Source organism: Hibiscus syriacus, unplaced genomic scaffold, assembly GCF_006381635.1.
Source record: "Hibiscus syriacus cultivar Baekdansim isolate YM2019G1 unplaced genomic scaffold, ASM638163v2 tig00111388_pilon, whole genome shotgun sequence".
Lineage (NCBI taxonomy): Eukaryota > Viridiplantae > Streptophyta > Magnoliopsida > Malvales > Malvaceae > Hibiscus > Hibiscus syriacus.
The window spans coordinates 461,302-485,618 of record NW_024063076.1 but is presented as its reverse complement, the minus strand read 5'-3'; the positions used below and the strand labels follow the sequence as shown (position 1 = coordinate 485,618).

Genomic DNA, 24,317 nt, shown 5'->3' with positions numbered 1-24,317 from the left:
TTGCAAGTTTTCCTAGAGTCTGGCTTTATAATTGTTGGCATGTTGGTTGGTCTCACTCATCTAATGGAAAGTAAGGGTCACCAATTTTACAATGCTGCTTCCTTCCAAAGGATAACAAAAAGATAGCATTTTTTTCCTCATTAAAGGAGCACATGTGGGTGCAATTAGCTTCCAAAACTCGACCTTTGGATAAGGGCAATAGTCGCTCCAATTTCCAATTTACAATATATGACGCGAGACTTACTACCCAATAATTGGGAATTAATTAACTAATTAAATTAGGGTTCTTCATTACCCTATTATTATTATTATTATTGGTTTTAGATTATTTTTTATGTGAGATCAGTTTACCTCTGTCGGAGTTTTTAATTTTTTTAAACTGTTCATTTTAACTATTAGGACTTAATTTTTAAATTTTCACTTTATTTTAATTGAACGACTTTGTTTTATTATTGGGTAAAAATTACACACTTACTCAGTAAATTTTATTCTCTTATTTCACTCATTATACTTTCAATTTTTTCAATTTAATCATTGAACTCTATACAATTAATTTTTAGTCACTCAATTGTTTTCTCATTAATGGTGTGATTATTTTCTCATTAATGGTGTGATTACGTGATTTATTTGCGACGTAGGATTTGATAAGAACCCACCTTTTACTGTTGATCTTCTCCAGTTTTAACCTCATCAACCACCATCTGATAAGAAAACTTATCATATTCAAATCAACAAAACTCACCTTAATGCTTCCTCCCGAATTGGTTTTTCTAAGTTAGAAGAATGTAAAGTTAAAGTTGAAAAAAATAGCTACTCTTTATTCTTCCTCCATGAACACAAGGATTTTTCATGATTGAAAATCCAGACTCCATCAACCCCATCAACATGGGTTGAAAGAAGCAAGAAATAAATGTAAAAGGAGCTTTAACAACTCTACAAATTACATAAAGAGCATTTAACCTCCTATCCACAAAACCTGACATCTCACATCCATTATTGTTCCCTCCCGTTCCAGCCACAATGTTCTCATCTGCTACACTATAGCTTTTCTTGATGTTTTGAAGATTTTGTCACAAAACCACTGGTATACGCCATATTTTTCTCTTCAATGTTTCCAACTATGGGTAGGAACCCAAAATGAAAGATTTGAGAGTTAGAAATGGAATTAAGTGTTATCCTCGTGTAGAAAGGTTTATTATAATGGCAAGTGGTGGAAGTGTTGGTGTTTATTGTTGAAAATGTAAACTGCAAAATGGGACATTAACAATTGACTGGACAAATAAAAATATATTAAACAACTGAAATTGTGTCGTGGTGAAAACCAATGTCTTAGAAACAAATTTGTCTCGATGTGTGTAATCGCTACTAAAGATAGATTATCCCATAGGTTAACATGGTCGTTCCAAATTTCGTACACCAAAAATCATAGTGAACTACCAGTGGTACTGCTCTTCTAATAGCAAGAGAAAGAATAACTCGAAATATATTTAGATGAGAGGATATGAGAATGTTGAGTGCAAGGGTGTAAACGAGCCGAAGCTCGACTCGAACTCAAAAACTATAAGAGTAAACTCGACTCAACTCGAAAACTCGCGAGCTAAAAATTATTAAACTCAACTCGAACTCGAAATATATTATTGAAACTCGACTCGAACTCTAAAAGGCTCGAATTCAAAAAAAATCAAGAACTCGATTAAAACGTGAGACTCAAGCTCGATTGAAGCTCGATTTTGAGCTTGATTCAAGCTCGATTTTGAGGTCAATTATGAGCTCGATTCAAGCTCAAAGGATTTTATTTTCATTTGCTGAAACCCATCCCCTTTTATACACTCCACTTTACCCCTTATTCTCCAAGAACCAACGATGTGGGATATAACTCACTGGAGAAAACATCGAAGGCGTTCCAGGTCAAAGTCTACTGAGGGTAAACATCGTTCTGTGGATAATAAGAGGGGTTAAGTTCTCTAAGCCACTCAAAATTAATCAAAAAAGCCCCTATATTATTATACAAGAATTGAAGGTGAAAACCTTCTTTGGCTTCTAGTTTTGATCCCACTCCTACTTGTGGCGGAGTGCTCCAGGATCATCTTGGCAATTGGATACTGGGTTTCTCCAAAGCTATTGGAGTATGTTCAACCATTGATGCTGAATTATGGGGTATTTTTATAGGGAATGAAGATGGCTCGGTCTTTGAATGTTCAACGTGTTTTGGTTGAAAGTGATTGTAGAGAAGCTTTATCTTGGATTCGCAAGCCTCCAACGATGGGTGGGGTTCCTCCTTGCTGCCCCATATTCGAGAATTGATGAAGCAAGATTGGAATATGCGGCTCGCTTATGCTCCACGAGAATGCAACAGAATTGCGGATGATTTAGCAAGATCAGTCGGACCAAGCGATATGCATTGTCGAGTTTTCCAGGTACCACTGATCGGTTTTGAAGCCATAATTGTAGAAGAAAACCAAAAGTCGACCAGTATTGATGTTTTGAACTAGGCATAGTGGGGGTAGCCCGTGTTTTAGAAATTGAGTATTAGTATTTTTTGGACCTATTATATTTGTAATCTTCTAATTTCGTCATTAATCAAGGTTTACGTTTTTATGATTCGGGTTGTTAATTTATTTTTATTTTATGTTTTGATCACCATTTGTTTTGACAATGAACCTATTGATTGATTTGAACAAGTGTGATTTATTAGTTTATTTACATATAAACCCTTGTTAATTTCATTAATTTTATTTTGCATAATTTGTATGTTGCCTTCATGTGCATAACTTAACCCCTATCACATAATCGGATTAAGGGTTTAGGGCTTGGGCTTAGGCTTTGGCTTTATGGTTTAAGACTTAGGGTTTAGAGTTTAGTGTTTATGATTTAAGGTTTGGGATTTAGGGTTTAAGTTTTAGGGTTTAGGTTTAGGGTTTAGAGTGTAATCTAACATGTGCTTAATTAAATGGGCTTTTATTTTTCTTTTAGTAATATACAATGTAACAATTGGACTTGGGTTGCTTAATTAAAAAAAATTTTGGGGTAGTTGAATTATAGAATTTTTAATATATTTTTAAAATTTTATAATTATCAATAATGTATTTTTAATAAATTTTTTATAATGTAATTTAAAAAATCTAAAATTATAATATAACATTTTTTCGAGCTGCTCACGAGCTTTTCGAGTCAAATATCGAGTAGCTCGTTTCGGCTCGTTGAGAACTCGAGTAGAGCTCGAGCTCTAGTCGAGTCCATTCGATTCGAGTATTTATCGAGCCTTGATCGAGACGATCTCGAGTAGCTCACGATCTGTCTCGTCTCATTTACAGCCCTAGTTGAGAGTGAGTTGAGAGTGATACGAAGCTCTCTATTTATAGGCTAAGTTTCAGGGGTAAAATTGTCCAACGTAAATAAAATATAAAATCTAATTAATTTCTGAATTAAAATTGTGTATAAAACTGTTGCAATAAATAGAAGAATTTAACCTCAATTCAGTTTAGGTTCGTGCTTTAACACTCAGTTGTTTGTAACTCCAGGTAATTAACTCTGTAAATCTTGTAATTACTCTGTAACTGGCACAATAAACATTTTATGTAGAGTTGAAAAATTGTTCAGATTTATTCAACTTTCCACATATATGAATTTAGAAACTAACAATTTAAAATTTTAATTTTCTCTAAAAAGATAATAACTACACGAAGACAAGATAGAATACAGCTACGGCAACGCACAAGATTTTCCTTTGTTCTTGATCACTCAACAAAGAAAGAATGAATGAACACTATAAATACCCAAGCTTATTGTATTTCCCACTCAATGTGGGATAATATTTTAGCATTACCAACATTTATCATAAAGGGTTGATTGGTTTCCTTTCTTAAGGTCATGTTTTCATCCAAGATTTCTACTTTTTCATTTTTTTCATGTAATTGTGAGGTATGGTTATGGGCTTATGGAAAACATGCGTGTATACAAAGTTTTAATGGAGGAATTTTTCATCTTCATTTTCGTTTTATGTTTTAGAGTGGTGGAGAATAATCCAATTGTAGTTAATACAAGGAAGATTTCACACAATTTCATTCCAATATATACGAAGAGTAGCCAAATTTAACGTCTTAGAGACAAAATATTGAGCCAGATGATATATTTCTTTCAATATTTTAGCTTGTGTTGTTCCAATTATTGTCCTAAATATCTTTCGTTTCAGTACATACGGTGGTGAGAACGACGGCCAGCGTGATGATCGACATGGTGGTTGGAATATGGGTTGTTTGTGTTCCGGTCCCTTTCTTTGGAAATTGAGTTGTGGTGTTGGTCTCTATATCTTGTGAGTAGGCATGATCTAATCCTGCTATGGTTGAAGGTTCCTTTTGATTTGTTGGTGATAGCTGCAGGGTTCTTGTTAATTTGCCTTTGTATGGGACAGTTTGCGTACTTGTTGGCCCTAGCCTTTATTTCTACTAGTTGTGAGCAGGGTCTGTGTTTTGGGGTCTTCGTCTGTCATACGTGTGGTTTGATATCTCGGTCTGTGATGTTAAAGTAGGTTTGGTATTTTGGTCTGTGATGCCATACATATGTTTCGAATTTTACATACCAAATAATAGGACTTTGCAAGTGGATCAAAATGTTAGTTTTTCACTTTGTATTTTATTAAGTCATGATTCTTCATTCCATATTTTGATTTTACATACCAAATAATAGGACTTTGCAAGTGGAAGATTTGATGTTGATGCAATATTTGCGAGGAAGTTGATGGTCGTTATGGTTATTACTACTCAGTCATATAACGTCAAAGACATGGATATGATTTCATGTTGTAATGTTCTTGTCTTTCTAACTATATGGTATTAGAAGCAAATGATGTTCCATTTCTCTTGTTATATTGAAATGATTTGCTTAGTTAGATATTGCTGAAGAATCGAAAAAGAAAACGAAAGAACACAATAATTTTAACGAGGTTCGACAATGTGCTTAAGTTTTCAGTGCCTAGGCGGCGCTAGAAGTTTTATTCAATGCCTCATAGGTTTAGGTTACATCTCTATTTATAATAAAAATTCTGGTACATAATTACATAATTAACTTGTCCTCTTTGCTGGTATATTTATGAGCCATACCTATCAGATATCAATATTTGTTAGACATTATTCGTGGAATATTGAAAAATATGTGAATGTTGAAATATATTTGTTATAGAAATCTATCTTGATTTTTATTGAATTCTATTTGAAAGGGTAAGTTAAGACTTTTATTAGTATTAACTTAATCTGATAGTCTCCAATAATTTGTGTATAAAATTTAAATTGAATCTTCATCATTGAATATTATTATAACTTATAACAATAAAATAATTAAGAATTTTTTAAATTCTTTTTATTTTTAGTATTCTATCATATTTTGGTTATATAGAAAAAGGGTTATAGCTATAAAAAAAATAAAACATTATAATATATATTCAAAATTTTATAAGATATAAATGAAATTTGATTCAATAAAAAATAAATGATAAATTTATAATGTGTTTGTTTCATTAAAAATAGAGTCTAAAAAATATTTTGAGGAAAATTTACCAAATAATGGAAAATTATTTACATAACATCATCCAAACATCGGAAAATGATTTCCAGAAATTGTAATTTATTTTCCATAATTCATTTTTTGAAAAATCAATTACAATAAAACAAACGGACCCTTAGTATCTAAACTATCAGTTTTTGTCCATTTTAGTACGTAAACTTTCAATTTTTTCAAAACAATACATAACATTTAGTTTTTGTTTATTTTAGTACCCGTTAAAAACTTACCGTTAAGTTTTGAAAAATATTGAAAATTTAGGTTCTAAAACAGATCAAAACTTATAGTTTAGGTACTAAGTGCGTTAAATTTTTAACAACGGGTACTAAAATGAAACAAAAACTAAACGTTAGGTATGATTTTGAAAAAATTAAAAGTTTAAGTACTGAAACGGATCAAAATTGATAGTTTAAATACTAAATACATAATTTACCCTAAAGTTTTTTAAATTTTAATAATAATAAAATCATTTTGATCCGTGATAAAAAGTCTTAATTTTCGAACAATTGTGTGGCAAACAAGACATCTTGTGGGGCGTTGCTAGCATAGTTTGATAAAAAATTTGTGGGTCTATCGAATGATGATGGTTCGTTTAAACCTAGAGAAAAAGTCAGGCAAAGGATATTCTGTCACTTATGAGTAGGGGTGTAAACAAACCGAGTCAAGCTCGAGTATTGCTAAACTCGACTCGAACACAAAAACTTTAAATGTAAGCTTAACTCAACTCGAAAACTCACGAGCCTGAAATTTTCAAGCTTAATTCGAACTCAAAAAATAATATTGAAGCTCGACTCGAACTCGAAAAGGCTCGAACTCAAAAAAAATTCAAGAGCTCAATTGAAGCTCAAATTTAAGCTCGAGTACTATGAAAGGTTCACACCCTCAAAAATAAATTTAATATCGTATGAGCCATTAGCCTACATATCAGATATTAAGCTAATAAACACACACTACACTTGATCTTAGCCAAAAGGCCGAGAAAGATATACTTAAGTTATTATAACAGACGTTTAGTCCACTCCTTTTATAACTGCTCTTCAACGCTCTAACTCTCTTCAGCTTCCGGTGTGGGATATAAATTCAAAAGGCTTTGGACTAACAAGGAGTCTTTATCTCTTCTTTTTATCTCTACTGAATCCACTATATTACTCAGTCTTTGATATTACTCATGTCTTCTCCATCGACCATGATCCGCTTCTTGAAATATTCGAACTCGAATATTACCCACCACCACCCGCCTGCTCGACTCATTCGTTGCTCAAAATTATCGTCATTTCTCTCGCTTTGCAGGGGATGTTGGTAATGATGATGATCTTCAACACCCAGGGTCATCGCTTGTCCCCCATTAGCTTCTTGGAGAGATCTACAAAGGTTTACAGAGACAAAACATCTCTTGTTTATGGTTCTCGTAAGTTCACATGGAGTCTGACGCATCAACGTTGTCTCAAGCTCGATTCTGCCCTGTCCCAGTTCGGGATTTCTTGGGGTGATGTGGTTCGTCTCTCTCTCTCTCTCTAATATAGCTTGCTTCTGCCACTTTGTTTTGTTTTACTTTTTCATCTTATTTTACTATTTGGCGATGGTTGATATCTTCAAGGATTACTTCTATTAGATTCTAGTATGATTTTCAGTTTATCTTCTGATTTCTTATAATCAATCAGATGAAAAATATCAAGTTTTCTTTAACAAATTTAGTTTCAGAATTTATAGAAAATCAATTTGTATGTTGATTGGACTAAATACTAGTTTAGTTGTAATAAATTTATGATTTTCACTTACACACGGTACTTTTGTGATTGATCTGCCATCAACATTCAACATGCAGAATCAAGTTGGCTTATATTCATTTTTAATTCACCCTGATATGTACCTAATGCTTATCTTTCTCGCCTTTTGCTTTCGTGCTGATGAGAATTTGTTTGCTTTTGTTGAACTTTAACCAGTATTTTATATAATACTTCATGGAGGTGTTGTTTTGAATTACATAATCAAATGAGATTCCCATTTTTTGCTCTTTGTTTAAGCAGGTTTCGACCCTGGCTCCCAATGTTCCAGCAATGTACGAGCTGCATTTTAAGAATCAATTGCATATAAGACATTGAATTGTCCGAGAACACAGTCAAATATACCGTCAAAGAAACGGTTGCGGTCTGCACAATCTGTTGTTGAGGTAAATCTGTTGTTGATGAGATGCTTCCTACATATTTAGTTATTGTGTTGTAACGTATGATATCAATTAATTGGATTCTTAATTAATGTTTCCAGGTCACATATCCTGCTCATGTTCATCAAGCTTCATGGTCAATTGATGACCTACCCAAATTTGTTGCTTGTATCATTCACCAGGGATCCAACGCGACAAGCATGTATCGTGTAAGCACACTTTAGTTTAGGTAATAATTTAGTCCCTGTTTAGGATTGTCTTCTTTAAGTAGTTGTGTATATTTATTTTGCATGATGATATGTTTATATACAAGTATGTGAATGATTTATTTAGGAGTCACATAACATCATTTTGCATAATTTGTATGTTAGCTTCATGTGCATAACCTAAACCCTAAATATTAAATACTAAACCCTAAACTATAAACCCTAAACCCTATACCATAAGCCCTAAATACTAAACCATAAACCCTATCACATAATTATAAGGGATGAGATGTCTTAGTTGTATTATAGAATTTTTAATATATTTTTAAAATTTTATAATTATCAATAATGTAATTTTAAAATATCTAAAATTATAATATAACATTTTTTCGAGCTGCTCACGAGCTTTTCGAGTCGAATATCGAGTAGCTCGTTGTCCGCTCTTTGTGAGTACTATAAATGAGTGCGGATATATGTGCAAGTATACACAATCGAACAAGTAGTAAAGTGAAAAGTAGAGTATCGTCTCTACAGGGAGTTGGAGAAGTCAAATAGGTTTGTCAAGGCACTTTACTTTGTCACCTAAGTAAAGTTAGTGATGGTATATACAAATGAGAATGTTGTGGTAATATGGTATGACTGATGTGGAAATGGATGATGACAGTGAGGTAGCAATTGATTATGTTGTGGCAAATTAAATTGTGATGCGTGCAAACAAATGGAAATGTCAAGGAAAAATGAAATACAATTACTAGATTTAATATATATATATGACTTTAGCTTTCTGACACGACAAGCTGCTATGGGAATCAGAGGTAGGAGTCACTAAGAAAATCTAAGTCTATTTCTCTGAATGGTATTTCTTCTATGCTTACCCTACCCGACAAAGTCTACTGAGGTACCCTATGCTATCTCTAGTAAGGGACTCGACAGGTTAAAGATACCCTGGAAAAACCGATTGGTGTAAACCCCTGCAGTGATCCTATTGGTTCATATAACAGGATATGTCTCGGCAATACCTTTTTACGGCAGTATTAACATCTAAACTACCGTTTTTGTACAACTCCTTTTAGTCGAATGAAATCTTAGCCTTATCTCTAAGGTGGATTAGGTCTAGTTACTATCTAGAACCCCTTGTTTATGTAGTTCCTCCCTAGCTTCTCTCGAAGACTAAAGATATTTTACTGAGACATTCTCTCGAACCCTAAGCATCTTCTAAGGAAAGGCTACTCTCGTAGCTCCTACAACCTTAAAGCATTAAGTTTCATAAACAAAACAGATTAAAGCATATAAAAGCAACCATTCTTTGAAATAAAACTTAAACATCCAAGCGAACTCCCACCAAATAGGATTAGTTCATGGTCGGGTTCGAAATAAACAAGCACAAAGCAAGTTTCATTCGTTCCTTACAACCCAATAACAAAATATGAAAGCAAAGAACTAAGGGGAGGAGAGAAAGCCTTCGACGTGAACTGCCCAGTGCTTCCCTCGACCACCAAGAGCTGCTCCCAGTGGACTGGCGGTCCTCTCGGACGCTCAGACCGCCACTCCCTCAGACTTATCAAGGAGAAATGCCACGGCAAGTGAGCTTGACAGAGAAATATGAGACCTTCTCTCTCTAACTTTTTAAGCTCAAATCTAGGTGGCACTAAAGTCTCTAACATTGTTGCTTCATCCTCTATTTATAGGGAAAAATTAACCCTTGAACTAAGAGTTGACTTTTCCAAACCATGGTTAACTCGCTTGGGAGTTGGGCAAGACAGGTGATGATACAGCCTGGGTAGCTAGCATGAGTGACTAGCATAATCCCGTTGCAGGTGCCCAAGGACAGACAGGATATGCAAGGTCAAGCGGCGTCATCAGCAGAACTGGCGGTTGCAGTGCCGGTCCCTCCAGGCGGATCTTCGAGGTGGATTTCTCGGGCAGTTGGATACAGTTGGCTTCAAAAATATCTTCTCGCACTTTCGAAATGCCAGTCGAACTTGGCATTTTTCTTTAGCTCAGTAATCTCCTTATGTCACGACATTTTCTTTCCTCTTTTCCTTACTTTCAAAACCTACACATCATCATACAAGTACCTTTCCCATAAAGCAGCACCGCTGTAAAAATAAAATGCCACAACGAACCGAAATTCACCACATGCAACTAAATGCTTCTAAATGCATCTATATGTTCCCAAATGAGCCTTTAGACATTCAATAACTTAAGTTAAAAGATCCCAAAATATGACCTTTTACGGAGTTATCACACCCCCAAACTTAAGCTATTGCTTGTCCTCAAGCAATGGATAGTAATAAGCAAAACAAAAATACCATGACAAGTTCAAAAACCAAATAATTTCATGGAATAAAATTTCAGCCCTCAGCACATATGGCTTCAACATGCTAGACTAGGTTTGAGAGTTAAAGTATGTTCCCTAGAACAAGATTATTTGTGTAAGTGTGTGCGTTTTTGTATCCAGTCCCTTCTTAACAAACTTAAAAAATTTCTACGCAAGCTTTCTTAATTTTCCATGACATTTTCTAAATCAGCTCTCATCTTGCCTTCCTTTTCTTTTATTAGTTCTGCTACGAGGGGAGTCAGCCCATCACTCTATCATCCAACACTCTAGGTGAAAGGGAACATACCTTCCACCCCCGAGCTAATCAGGTAGAGTCATCCCGTGACATCTTTCATTCACTCATATGCCTTGGCATAGCGGAGTTTCCCTCTACAGATATGCCTAGGCATTTATTCATAACTTCAAACTTTTTTTTCATTAGAGCGTATAAACGGGGCATTCAACAGTCAAAGTTTTATGCGACGACATTTTAAGAATTCTCTTATAGAAAATTTCTAAGTTTCTCAAGCATGGAAAACATACAATCGTGTAATCAAGGGTTTTAAAGAAGTAAGTCCTAGAGTTGGTTCTATCATCCTCAACCAGTCATGTACATTCTATCCTAGCCATCAAATTCATCATCATCGGGCATCTTTAACGAATTCTAGAAAATTATTCAGGCAATTACTAATGTCATGGTATTTTTAATTTACTGCTACTATCATGCGAGAACCCTACTTCCCCCAAACTTGAGAGAAGTATTATCCCCAATGCTTACTAAAACTAAGGAAAACTAAACTACATGCTATGAATGCAATGCAAATGCAAGGTACCTTGGCTTTAAGCGGGTGGTGTAGTGGTTGCACAACGAGTGCACTTTTTTAGCTTGGTGGGGCTAGAATGTTCAGAGTCGTACGCAGGTGCGGCGGGAGGAGTGCTAGGTCCTTCTGGAATGGCTGGGAGCGGGGGCTCCTGATGCTGAGATGTCTTCCTAAGGCAACGTCGGCTCCTACGCAAATGAGCTTGCCATGGCATCTCGGATTGTGACTCTTCGGTTGACTTGGTGGGATGGGATACTTCAGGGTGCTCTTTTTCTATTGGTGCAGCCGGTTGTGGTATATCAGGGTATTTTGTCGCTAAGGGTTTAACATGTTGGGGAGATTCCATACGATGAGCGAGTTGGATCGGCATCGGGTGACACAATATAGACGGATCAGGGTCATCAGGCTCTTCAGCTTCAGCAGGCTGGGACTCTCTGCATCGTGCGATTGAGGAGCATCGGTATTGGCAGGACGAGGAATTTTTACAGATGCCTCGGCATCCTCATTCGGTGGCACGAGTATGTCAGGGAAGATAAGAATGGTGAAGTTTGTGTATGGGAGGAATTCCATTAAGGCGCTGGTGAGAAATTCATCTCGTCATTTGGCATAGGCGAAATATGTCATCAGTTTTTCAGACAACTGCCCGACATGCTCTTGAGTGCGCTGGACCGCCTGTTCCAGGGCGTTTGAAGTTGCCCTGGCATGTGGAAATGATGTAACACGAAATGTAGTAGCCTCTTTTTCTTTCCCTTTGGCTTCCTTGTGACCCAACAACAAATGGATTTTCGCTTTGGTAATTCTAGCAATACCCGGTAAAATCTCATCAAATATTTCTTCAGGGACCTTCTTTTTACGACATAAGGCGGTGATGAGATTTGAAAATACCAGGACACTTGCAGGTCGCTTCAGGCACAAATGAGCCTGCTCCACGGTAATTTTCCCTACATCGATAGCTCGCCCGAATATGATTGAATGCAGCAAGAGCATCCGCTGGCAGGACACTATGGTGTTGTGGGAAGTGGGTAGAGTTTGTGTTCATGAAATGATTCCACAACTTCACTTGTGGAAGTAATATCTCCCGGTCCACGGTTTTGTGGCTCATTTGCTGACCATTCCATTACGTTCGGAAAACAAGGTCTTCTAAGATGCCTTGGTAAGTTTCGTTGTCAGCTTCTTGAGCGAAACTAGCATGGTGGTCTTCAGCAACCTGCAGTTTAAAATAGCGATTAATGGCAGAAGGAGTAAAATGAATAGAAATGTCACGAACCACCACGGCATGTTGATTTGGCTCGGATATGTTGGAGTAAAACTCCTTCACTATGGTTGCGTTGACGGTGTGGGATGCTTGGCAAATTTTTTCCACTTATGTTTGGTGACCACATCGAGCACCTCGCTCCCCAAGTCGGCATCCTACTCCTTAGAGAAGATAAACCCCAACTTGAAAAAGACTCATCGGTTCTTGATAGTTTGGAACCATTCCCGGGCGGCTACATCTACAAACCTTGGTGGCGACGGTGGTGGAGGGGGTCGTGATCGAACCATCGTGAAAACAGAATACAAAATGAGGAAGAAAGCTTGGATCGTGATCGGTTATGGAGGCTTGGTCAAACGGAAAGGAAAAGAAGAAGATAGAAAGTGAAAGTTGAAAGAGATAAGGTCAAAGGTGAAAAAGTGATACAAACAAAGTGAAGATTTTTGTGGGGACCTGTTATAAAATGTGGGGTTAAGACGGGAAAGAAACAAAGTAAAAAATATTCAATCCCTCAAGTCAAAAGTCAAAAAGGGTAAAAAAAATTCCCTCTTTTTCCATTTCGTTTGCCTCCTAAATTTTCACAAGCTTCTTCTATACAACACACGTACTCTCCATGTTGGTTAACCCTTGCAAAAATATAATAAAAATAATTAATTAAAACAAGAAATATTAAAATAACAGCAAGACAAGTATAATTTATATACAGAAGATAAATTGAAATACCACGACATCCATAAGATGTCGGACCAGTGTCGACGTTGTGCAAGAGCAGCGCCGACTTGTCACGCGCAGGTGGGATTCCCAGGTAGGCCTTAAGGCACTGGCCATTGACTTTAAAGATGGATACGTCATCCATGTTCTTGATATCAACAGCGTCGTATGGGTAAACATGATGGATTTCGAATGGTCCCGACCAACGTGACTTCAGTTTGCCAGGGAAGAGTTTGAGCCTTGAGTTGAAAAGCAGCACTTTCTGGCCCACATGAAAATGTCGTGGAAAAAGCATTTTGTCATGCCACTTTTTGGTTTTTTCCTTGTAGAGCTTGGCATTTTCATATGCTTGCACTCGAAACTCCTCCATTTCATTTAGATCAAGCAATCATTTCTCCCCATCAAGTTGCGCGTCGAAGTTTAGTTTCTTGATTACCAGTGTGCCTTGTGTTCTAGTTCAACCAGTAGGTGGCATGCTTTTCCATATACCATCTTGAAAGGTGACATTCCCAGAGGTGTTTTGAATGTCGTCCTATAGGCCCATAATGCTTCATCGAGCTTGGGGGACCAGTCTTTCCTTCTAGGGTTCACCACCTTCTCAAGGATTTGCTTGACTTCTCGATTGGACACTTCAGGTTGCCAATTTGTCTGCGGGTGATATACCGTGGCAATCTTATTTCGCACTCAATATTTCTGTAATGCCTTGGCAATCAGCTTGTTGTCAAAGTGAGTGCTCTCATCGCTAATGATGGCTCATGGGACTCCAAATCGAGTGAATATGTTCTCGTGAAGGAATTTGAGCACCGTCTTGGAATCATTCCTTGGCGTAGCAATTGCTTCAACTCACTTTGAAACATAGTACACCGCAAGAAAAATGTATAAGTCTCCAAAGGATGATGGGAATGGTCCAATGAAATCAATACCCCAAACATCGAAAAGTTCTATCTCCAGAATATTTTACAGCGGTATTTCATGTGTTGGAAATGTTTCCAGTGCGCTGGCATCTATCGCACGTTTTGTAAAATTCGTGGGCATCTTTAAATAGCGATGACCAATAGAAGCCCGATTCGAGAACTTTTGCAGCAGTCCTCGAACCTCCAAAATGCCCTCCACAGGTTGTTGTGTGGAAATTGTGTAAGATATAACTTTGTTTTTCTTCGGGGACACACCGTCGAATCATTTGATCAGCACATTGCTTGAATAAGTTCGGCTCGTCCCAAAAATAGAACTTGGCATCATGCAGAAACCTCTTTTTGCCCTGGGTATTTAGTCATAAGGAGAAACACCACTAACAAGAAAATTAATGAGGTCAGCGTACCACGGAATTATCGTGGCATATAAAATTTTCTCGTCATGGAATTCTTCTTTAATGTCAAAAATATCATGGCATTCTGAATTGTTCTCTAGCCTAGATAAGTGGTCTGCAACCTGATTTTCAGTACCTTTCCAATCAATTACCTCTAAATCGAATTCTTGCAAGAGTAATATCCACCTAATCAGTCTAGGCTTGGCATCTTTCTTGTTCACTAAGTATTTTATAGTTGAATGATCAGTGTGAACTATAACTTTGGTGCCTATCAAGTATGGCCTAAACTTGTCAAATGCAAATACCACGGCAAGTAATTCTTTCTCAGTGGTAGTGTAATTCAATTGTGCATCATTTAAGGTACGGCTAGCATAATAAATCACATGAAAAATTTTACCCTACGTTGCCCAAGCACAGCTCCCACGGCAAAATCACTTGCATCGCACATTAATTCGAAAGGTGTCGTTCAATCTGGGGGAACTACGATTGGTGCAGAAATAAGTCTTTGCTTCAGCTCTTTGAATGTGCCATGGCATTTCTAATCGAACACAATTGGTTGGTTATGTTGCAGCAGGGTACACAAGGGCTTGGATATTATAGAGAAGTCCTTGATGAATCTTCGATAAAATCCAACATGTACAAGGAAACTCTGAATCCCTTAACAGAATTTAATGGGGGAAGCTTCTCGATCACCTCGATCTTGGCCTTGTCTACTTCAATGCCTTTTTCATAAATTTTGTTGCCTAGAATAATGTCTTCTGTCACCATGAAGTGGCATTTTTCTCAATTCAATACGAGATCAGCTTCCTCACATCGCTTCAGTACATTTGCCAAATTGTCGAGGCATTTTTGAAAGTCGTCCCCAGAAACAAAAAAAAATCATCCATGAAGATTTCAAGATAATCCTCAACCATGTCAGAGAATATGGCTTGCATGCAGCGTTGAAAAATTATCGGGGCATTACAGAGTCCAAAAGGCATTCTTCGAAAAGCATAAGTGCCATAGGGGCACATGAATGTGATTTTCTCTTGGTCCTTTGGTGCGATGGCAATCTGGTTATACCCCGAGTAACCGTCCAAGAAACAATAAAATGCCTTGCCAGCAAGTCGATCCAGTATTTGATCAATAAACGGTAAAGTGAAGTGATCCTTCTTGGTTACCTTGTTGAGCTTGCGGTAGTCCATGCAGATTCGCCACTCGATAGTCGTGCGTGTAGGTATCAACTCATTGTTTTCACTCGTCATCACGGTCATGCCTCCCTTCTTGGGCACGCATTGAACGGGACTTACCCACGAACTATCCGAAATGGGGTAAATTACTAAAGCATCAAGCCATTTGAGAATCTCCTTCATCACAACTTCCTTCATGATTGGGTTTAATCTTTGCTGCGGCTCTATGGATTTATCGTGGCATTCTTCCAATAGGATTTTGTGCATGCAGATTGTTGGACTTATTCCCTTCAGATCTACCATCGTCCACCCTAATGCTTTCTTATGCTATGACAAAACACTTAGCAAACTCGATTCTTGGTTAGGAGTGAGGGCAGAGGAAATAATCACAGGTAAAGTTTCGTCATTACCCAGATAAGCATATTTAAGATGCTGCTGCAATTTCTTAAGTTCGAGGGTAGGAGTATGTTGTAATGAGGGTTTGGGATGAATAAATTCTTTGAAGTTAAGAGGTTCAAAATGCGTACCTGGGCTAGCCTTGAGAAAGTTAGCCTGTTGTTCCTCTGATGAAAAATCATTAGGCTCACCAGCCTTTAAGTCTTCTAGTAGCCTCTCATTATTATCTAGCTGAATGAAATTATCATGGCAATATTGATCTGCTTCTATTGTAATTATTGTATCTACTTCAAAAATTCTCTGGCATTCTTCAGAATCATCCATGTACTTGAGAGATCGAAAGACATTCACAGTGACTTGTTGATCGGCCACTTGCATGGTCAGCTCGCCCCTCTCACAGTCGATGAGAATACGACCGATAGCTAGGAAGGGTCTCCCCAATATAATGGGCGTTGTGGCATTGACCTCATAGTCCAGAATCAAAAAATCGACAGAAAAAACGAACTTGTCAACCCGCACAATGACATCTTCAATTTGCCCCTCTGGTCGAACATGTGAACGATCGGCTAATTGCAGGATGACCGAGGTGGATCTCGCATTTCCTATCCCAAGCTTGATGAATATTGACTTAGGCATAAAATTCACACTTGAGCTAAAGTCACATAATGTTTTCCCAACAAATTTGTCTCTTATTAAACATGGGATGATAAAGCTGCCCGGATCATGTCTCTTTGGTGGCAGTTTACTTAAGGAAGAGCAAAATTCTTTTGTCGTGGAAATTGTTTCATACTGCTCAACCTTTCTCTTCTTGGTAACAATTTCCTTAAGAAATTTGGCATAGGTGGGCATTTGTTCCATCGCCTCCAAAAAAGGAACATTGATTTGCAGTTGACTCAGAATGTTAACGAACTTCTTAAACTGGATATCTTTGTTATGCTTCTTCAGTCTTTGCGGAAAAAGAGGTGGGGGGTCTATCTTCCTATACTGAAGGGGTGCGAACAGAAGTTGCATTGGCATTTTTATTTGCCCCTTCAGTTTCTTTACTTAACAAATCCTCAACCTTTTCCTCTTCTATTGGTGCTTTTTCTTGCACTTCTTGATCAGCTTGCTTGATTACAGGGGGTGATTCATCCTTCGGCCTTCCCCTAAACTTGTCTTTAATATTAATTTGTGTACCACTTCGAAGAGTCAGCACACAGTAGTTCTCCTTGCCATGAGGTTTGGTAACTTCAGTGTCACTCGGTAACTGTCCTAGTTTGCGTTCTTGTAATGTCACGGTAATTTGACCAACTTGACTTTCCAGCACCCTTAGCGACGAACTATGGCTCTGAAGCAGAGCCCCTTGTTTTTTATGGAGGCCGCATGGTCTTGCATCATTGTCTTCGTTGTTGCAATAAACTCTTGCATTGTTGCTCCCAAGGAACTAGTGTTTGATGAAGATGGCCCTCCCTTGTTAGAATTATGCCATGGCATATTCGATTAATAACCCTGGGAGTCATTGAAATTCTGTTACCGAGCTGGTTGATGGACATTGTTGGATCATTGATTTCCCCACGAAAAGTTTGGATGTTAACGCCATCCAGGATTATATGTGATGGAATAAGGGTTGTTGTTGCCTCGATTGAAGTTTCCCACAAAGTTGACGGATTCTTGATTGGTCGGGCAGTCACTCTTATTGTGATTACCGTGGCATAATAAATAAGCTGAATGGGTTGCCTTCACTTCTCTCACCTCACTTGGCCTTTGTAAATTTTTCAAAATGTTGGTGATAGCAGCAAGTTGGGCGGACACGTTATCTTTAGAATCTAGCTCAAAAGCTCCGTGAGTTTTTTTCCCGACTCCAAGCCTTGTGGATGAAAATTGATAATCATTAGTGGCAATCTTATCCATAATGTCAAATGCCTTGCTGGTGATTTGTCAAGTAGAGTCTCATTTGCTGAGGCATCTAGCATCATCCTCGTGGGTGCATTTACTCCATTATAGAATATCACCACTTGCGTCCAATCTTGAAAACCATGGTTTGAGCACTTGCGAAGCAATGCCTTATATCGATCCCAGCATTCATACATCGAATCGTCATCATCCAAACGAAATGAAGCAATGTCGTTCCTCAGTTGGGTGTTCATATTCGGAGGATTATACCGCAGCAAAAAATTTTTGCACAGATCTGTCCACGACTCCATTGAACCCACTGGAACGCCACTCAACCACGCCCTTGCTCGGTCACGCAGGGAGTACGGAAACAACTTTAATTTCATAACATCTTCGTGCACCCTTTGTTGGCGGAAAGAATCGCACACATCCAAGAAGTTACGAATATGCTGTCTGGCATCTTCATTTGGCATGCCCCCAAACTGTCTTATGGAATTCAACATATTGAACATGACAGATTTGAGTTCGAAGTGGGATGCCTGAATATCTGGGGCCATAATTCCTGGATTTAAATCCTCTAAGATCGGGTTTAAGTGATCACGAATGGCACAAGGTCTGGTTGCGTTTCTAGCATTTAAATTTGCCTCGGCATTCTGATCCTCCTCTTGACCAATGCCTTGATTTCCAAGTTGGTACATGTTTATACGTTGAGCGCGTCTTCTTTGTCTAAAAAGCCTCTCAATTTCAGGATCAATCGGTTCTAATGGCTCTTCAGGGTTGCTTCGGGTCATTTACCTAAGAAAATAAATGAAGAAAAATTAAGGAAAGTAACAAGTAAAGCTAACTAAAAAGAAAATATGAAAAAGTAAAATAAAAATGCTATGACAAATCAATTTAACTTCCAGTTGCCAACTCCCCGGCAATGGCGCCAAAAACTTGTCCGCTCTTTGTGAGTACTATAAATGAGTGTGGATATATGTGCAAGTATACACAATCGAACAAGTAATAAAGTGATAAGTAGAGTATCATCTCCACAGGGAATTGGAGAAGTCAAATAGGTTTGTCAATGCACTTTACTTTGTCACCTAAGTAAAGTTAGTGATGGTATATACAAATGAGAATGATGTTGCAATGTGGAATGACTGATGTGGAAATGAATGATGAAAGTGAGGTAGCAATTGATTATGTTGTGGTAAATTAAATTGTGATGCATGCAAACAAATGGAAATATCAAGGCAAAACGAAATGCAATTACTAGATTTAATATATATAGGACTTTAGCTTTCTCACACGACAAGCTGCTATGGGAATGAAAGGTAGGAGTCACTAAGAAAATCTAAGTCTATTTCTCTTAATGGTATTTCTTCTATACTTACCCTGCCCGACAGAGTCTACTGAGGTGCCCTATGCTATCTTTAGTAAGGGACTCGACAGGTTAAAGATGCACTGGCAAAACCGATTGGCGTAAACCCCTGCAGTGATCCTATTGGTTCAGATAACAGGATATGTCTCACCAATACCTTTTTGCGGTAGCATTAACATCTAACCTACCATTTTTGTATAGCTCCTTTTAGTCGAATGAAATCCTAGCCTTATCTCTAAGGTAGATTAGGTCTATTTACTATCTAGAACCCCTTGTTTATGTAGTTCCTCCCTAGCTTCTCTCGAAGACTAAAGATGTTTTACCGACGTATTCTCTCGAACCCTAAGCATCTTCTAAGAAAAGGCTATTCTCGTAGCTCCTACAACCTTAAAGCATTAAGTTTCATAAACAAAACAGATTAAAGCATATAAAAGTAACCATTCATTGAAATAAAACTTAAACATCCAAGCGAACTCCCACCAAATAGGATTAGTTCATAGTGGGATTCGAAATAAACAAGCACAAAATTCGTTCTTTACAACCCAATAACAAAATATGAAAGCAAAGAACTAATTGGAGAAGAGAAAGCCTTTGACGTGCACTGTTCAGTGCTTCCCTCGGCCACCAAGAGCTACTCTCAGCGACTGGCTCCTCTCGGACGCTCAGACCGGCACTCCCTCAGACTTGTCAAGGAGAAATTCCATGGCAAGTGAGATTGACGGAGAAAGATGAGACCTTCTCTCTTTAACTTTTTAAGCTCAAATATATGTGGAACTAAAGTCTCTAACATTATTGCTTCATCCTCTATTTATAGGGGAAAATTAGCCCTTGAACTAAGAGTTGACTTTCCCAAACCATGGTTAACTCGCTTGGGAGTCAGGCAAGACAGGTGATGATACAGCCTGAGTAGCTGGCATGAGTGACCGACATAATCTCGTTGCAGGCGCCCAAGGACAGACAGGATCTGCAGGGTCAGGCGGCGTCATCAGTAGCACCGACGGTTGTAGTGCCGGTTCCTCCATGCGAATCTTTGAGGTGGATTTCTCGGGCAGAGCTCTCGGACAGTTGGATACATCTGGCTTCAAAAATATCTTCTCGCACTTTAAGCACTTTCGAAATGCCAGTCGAACTTGGCATTTATATTTAGCTCAGTAATATCCTTATTTCACGGCATTTTCTTTCCTCTTTTCCTTGCTTTCAAAACCTGCACATCATCAGACAAGTACATTTCCCATAAAGCAGCACCGCTGTAAAAATAAAATGCCACGGAAAACCGAAATTCACCACATGCAACTAAATGCTTCTAAATACATCTATATGTTTCTAAATGAGAACTTAAGTTAAAAGGTCCCAAAATGTGACCTTTCAAGGAGTAATCACTCGTTTCGGCTCGTTAAGAAATCTAGTCGAGCTCGAGCTCGAGTCAAGTCCATTCGATCCGAGTATTTATCAAGCCTTGATCGAGCCCATCTTGAGTAGCTCGCAATATGTCTCGTCTCATTTACAGCCCTACAGTTGTTTGCCTCACCCCAAGTTCATGTTGCTTATGTTAACACTTATGGTCAATTGGTGGTTGACTTGGGTGCTATACATCATGTAACTCCAGACGCTGGGAGGATTGACTGTCAGTCTAGTCACAATGGACCAGGTAAGCTTACAGTAGGAGATGATAAATCTTTACTATGGTTGGTAGTTAAACTTTATCTGCACCTTCACGAACACTTTTTTTAATGATATGTCATTATGAGAATAACAAAGAATTTGCTCTTCGTTCCAAAATTTACTAGGGATAACGAAGTTTACTTTGAGTTTCAGGCTCGTGATTGTTGTGTTCATGATGAATCCATTGGAGAAGTGTTGTTGTGAGGACAAGTTAAAGATGTTATTTAAGTGTTTTTCGGGTGCTCAGTCACCAAGTGTTTGTAATAATGTTCAAGTGAATGTGGCTAATACTTCTAGTTTGCTTAAGTGTGGCATCAAAGATTAGCAAATACATCTTATGATACTGTAATTGAAACTTGTAAATCAATTGGTGTAAAACTTTCAAGAGATGTGAATGAAAAATGTCAGGCGCGTTGTATTGGCAAATGCCACAAGCTTCCATTTCCTCGATCTACCATTGTTTATCAGGATCCTTTTCAACTTGTGTATACAGACTTATGGGGTTCTGTATATGTTACTTTAGGGTTCTACACATATTGCTTCCAATAGTTTTAAGTATTATTTAACGTGTGTTGATGTTTACTGGAGATAGACGTGGATATATTTCTTGAAGTGCAAGTCACATGCGGTCTCTGTCTTTAAGTTGTTTCAGCAGTTGGTGTTGACTCGATTTGGGGTGGTTATCAAGGTAGTGCAGAGTGCCTGGGGGTGAGTATCGTAGTCTGGCACCTGTGTTACTTAAGACTGGGATTGACCATCGTCTCACTTTCCCCCATACTTTCGAACAAAATAGGGTGATCGAAAGGAAGCATTTACATGTGATTAAACTTGCCTTGGTAATGTTGTCCCAAGTGTCTATGCCCTTGAGGTTCTGGTCTTATGTTGCTGCCACAACAGTGATTGTAATAAACCGCCTGCCAAAGAAGGTACTGAGTGGCCTTTACCCATTTGAGAAGCTTTTTGGAAAAAGCCTGACTATAGTATGCTACGTGTATTTGGCTGTAAATGTTATCCACACCTTCTACCGGTTCAAGCTCATAAACTTGAGTTTAGGTCTCAAGTGTGTACCTTCTTGGGTTATAGTGCACAACATAAGGGTTATCTATGCCTTTCTGTTGATGACATATGTGTCCAGACATGTGATGTTTGATGAGCTAGCTTTTCCTTTTGTAAGGGTTCATAATGGTCAGTCAACTTCTATTAGGTTTGATTGTACCATTCGATGTTTGTCTTCCATACCTGTTGTAGTTGATATTCGCAAGACATTTGACATGCGTGGCGGTCAGGTACTGGTTCCTACTCCAATAAGTAATGGTGACACGTTGGTTGGTATAAGAGTTCTCATGTTCTAGTTCATGATGATGATGATGCTCAAAGAGTGTCTAGCAATGCCACGTCCTCTCAAGAGTTACCTGTTGCAAGTGATTCAGCAGGGTTGTAGCCACAAGGGATTTATGTGGACGAGTCTGATCGTATGGAGACTCAGTCTGCTCCACTAATTGAGTGTGAGCCTTGTGTGATAGTGATACTAGCATGGTGACAAGTGGTGAGACTTCTACTCGTGGTGTTGTGGCTAATACTAACAGGCATTCGATGATTACCAGGAGTAAGTGTGGTGTTTTTAAGCCTAAATCTTACTTGGTGAATCAAGACAACATGAAACCGGTGAATGTTTACGAGGATCTTCGATCGTCGGAATAGAAGCATGTTGTTCATGATGAGTTTAATGCACTAATTCGAAATAGAACTTGGACGTTAGTTCACCGACCTGAAGATAGGTCACTGGTTGGTTGTAAATGGCTTTTCAAGCTAAAAACAAATGCAAATGGCTCAGTTTAGCGTTACAAAGCGTGTTTAGTGGCCAAAAGTTACTCGTGGGTGCCTGGACATGACTTTGTTGAAACATTTAGTCCAATGGTTTGATTTACTACGCTCAACACAGTGTTGTCTCTGGCTGTGATGAAAAACTGGCGGTTGATGTAGGTAGATATTAATAACGCGTTTGTAAATGGAGATCTTCTAGAGGAGATCTTCATGCAGCAACCTCCTGTTTTGAGCAGGGTTCTTCAGATGGCAGGTCACTGGTGTGTAAATTAAATAAAGCCTTGTATGGTTTACGTCAGACGCCACGTAATTGGCATATAAAGTTGAAGCAATGCTTTGCTCGGTTAGGGTTCAAGGAGTCTAGAGCAGACCCTTCCTTTTATGAAATGCAGTGGAGGAATCTACATTTATATGCTAGTGCAGTGGACGACATTGTGATAACGGGAGAGTCCGAGGTTGCAATGGAAGAAGTGGTTAGCCTGCTGAATGAAGAATTCTCCTTGATGGATCTCGGTGATTTACACTATTTTCTTGGGTTTGGAGTGTAGCGTTTGAATGGTGGCCTTCTACTTAACAAACATAAGTTTATTCTTGAACTACTCATGAAAACCAAGATGGATGGTGCTAGGCCTGCTGCTACACCTATGGTGTTGACCAAGCTTTCACAGGGTGATGGTGAGTCACTCTCTGATCCGAGTGAGTATAGAAGCATCGTTGGGGTGTTGCTGTATGCATGTCATATGCGTCCAGAAATCAGTTTCAGCATGAATCGTGTTGCAAAGTACATGCATGCTCCTCTCGAAGGACATTTGGTTGTTATTAAGAGGATTCTTCAATATTTAGTAGGCACGGTGAATCATGGCTTAGTCATGACTGCTGACACTGCAGCGTTTAAGCTTACTGCCTTTGCTGATGCAGATTGGGCAGCAAATTCGGATGATCGTCGGTCTGAAGAAGCTTACTATGTCTTCTTGGGTAATAATCTTGTGTCTTGAGCCTCGAAGAAGTAGAAGTCAATCTCCAGGTCCATGTTGGAGGCTGAATACAGAAGTGTTGCAGATGCAACCCCTGAACTTGTGTGGGTTCAGGCACTTCTTACAGATATGAGGGTGTTGCAGTAGGTGATCCTAGTGGTTTGGTATGATAACAATGGAGCAGTTTTTATGACATCCAACCCCATATTCCATGCAAAAGCAAAGCATGTGGAGTTGGATGTCCACTTTGTGTGTAAGAAGGTAGCAGCTAAACGGGTGCTTGTTAATTTTGTTCCAACTAGTCATCAAGTGGTTGATAGTTTTACCAAGCCCTTGGCAAGGGATATGTTTGAGCAGTTTTGTGCGAAGATCGGGGTTGACAGTCTTGTGAGGGAGGGAGGAAAAGAGTAGGGAGAATGTTGAATGAAGCAATGGAGTCTTACCGTTAAAGAATGGTAGGCTGTTAGAGTTGTTGAGAGTGGTTATTAGGGTTAGTTACTCTACTTATAAAACCCTATATAAGTCTCTAGGTTATTGTGTAAAGCAAGTAATCAAAATATGTTGTACTTTCTGTTATTCAACATACCTTATCAACTTAAAGTACAAAACTAGAACATAAGTGTTATAAGTGATCAATTCTATAATTTACCTATTTAGTATTTTATTGATGTAATAATGATGTCTTTCTATTATGAAATCTATCAATATTAATTTGGTATAA

At 38.3% G+C, this 24,317-nt stretch overlaps 1 pseudogene; it reads right to left on the bottom strand.

Annotated features, from left to right (window-relative positions):
• Window positions 1-6,358: 6,358 nt before the first annotated feature.
• Window positions 6,359-6,543, bottom strand: LOC120160069 (annotated as a pseudogene).
• Between the last annotated feature and the right edge of the window lie 17,774 nt (window positions 6,544-24,317).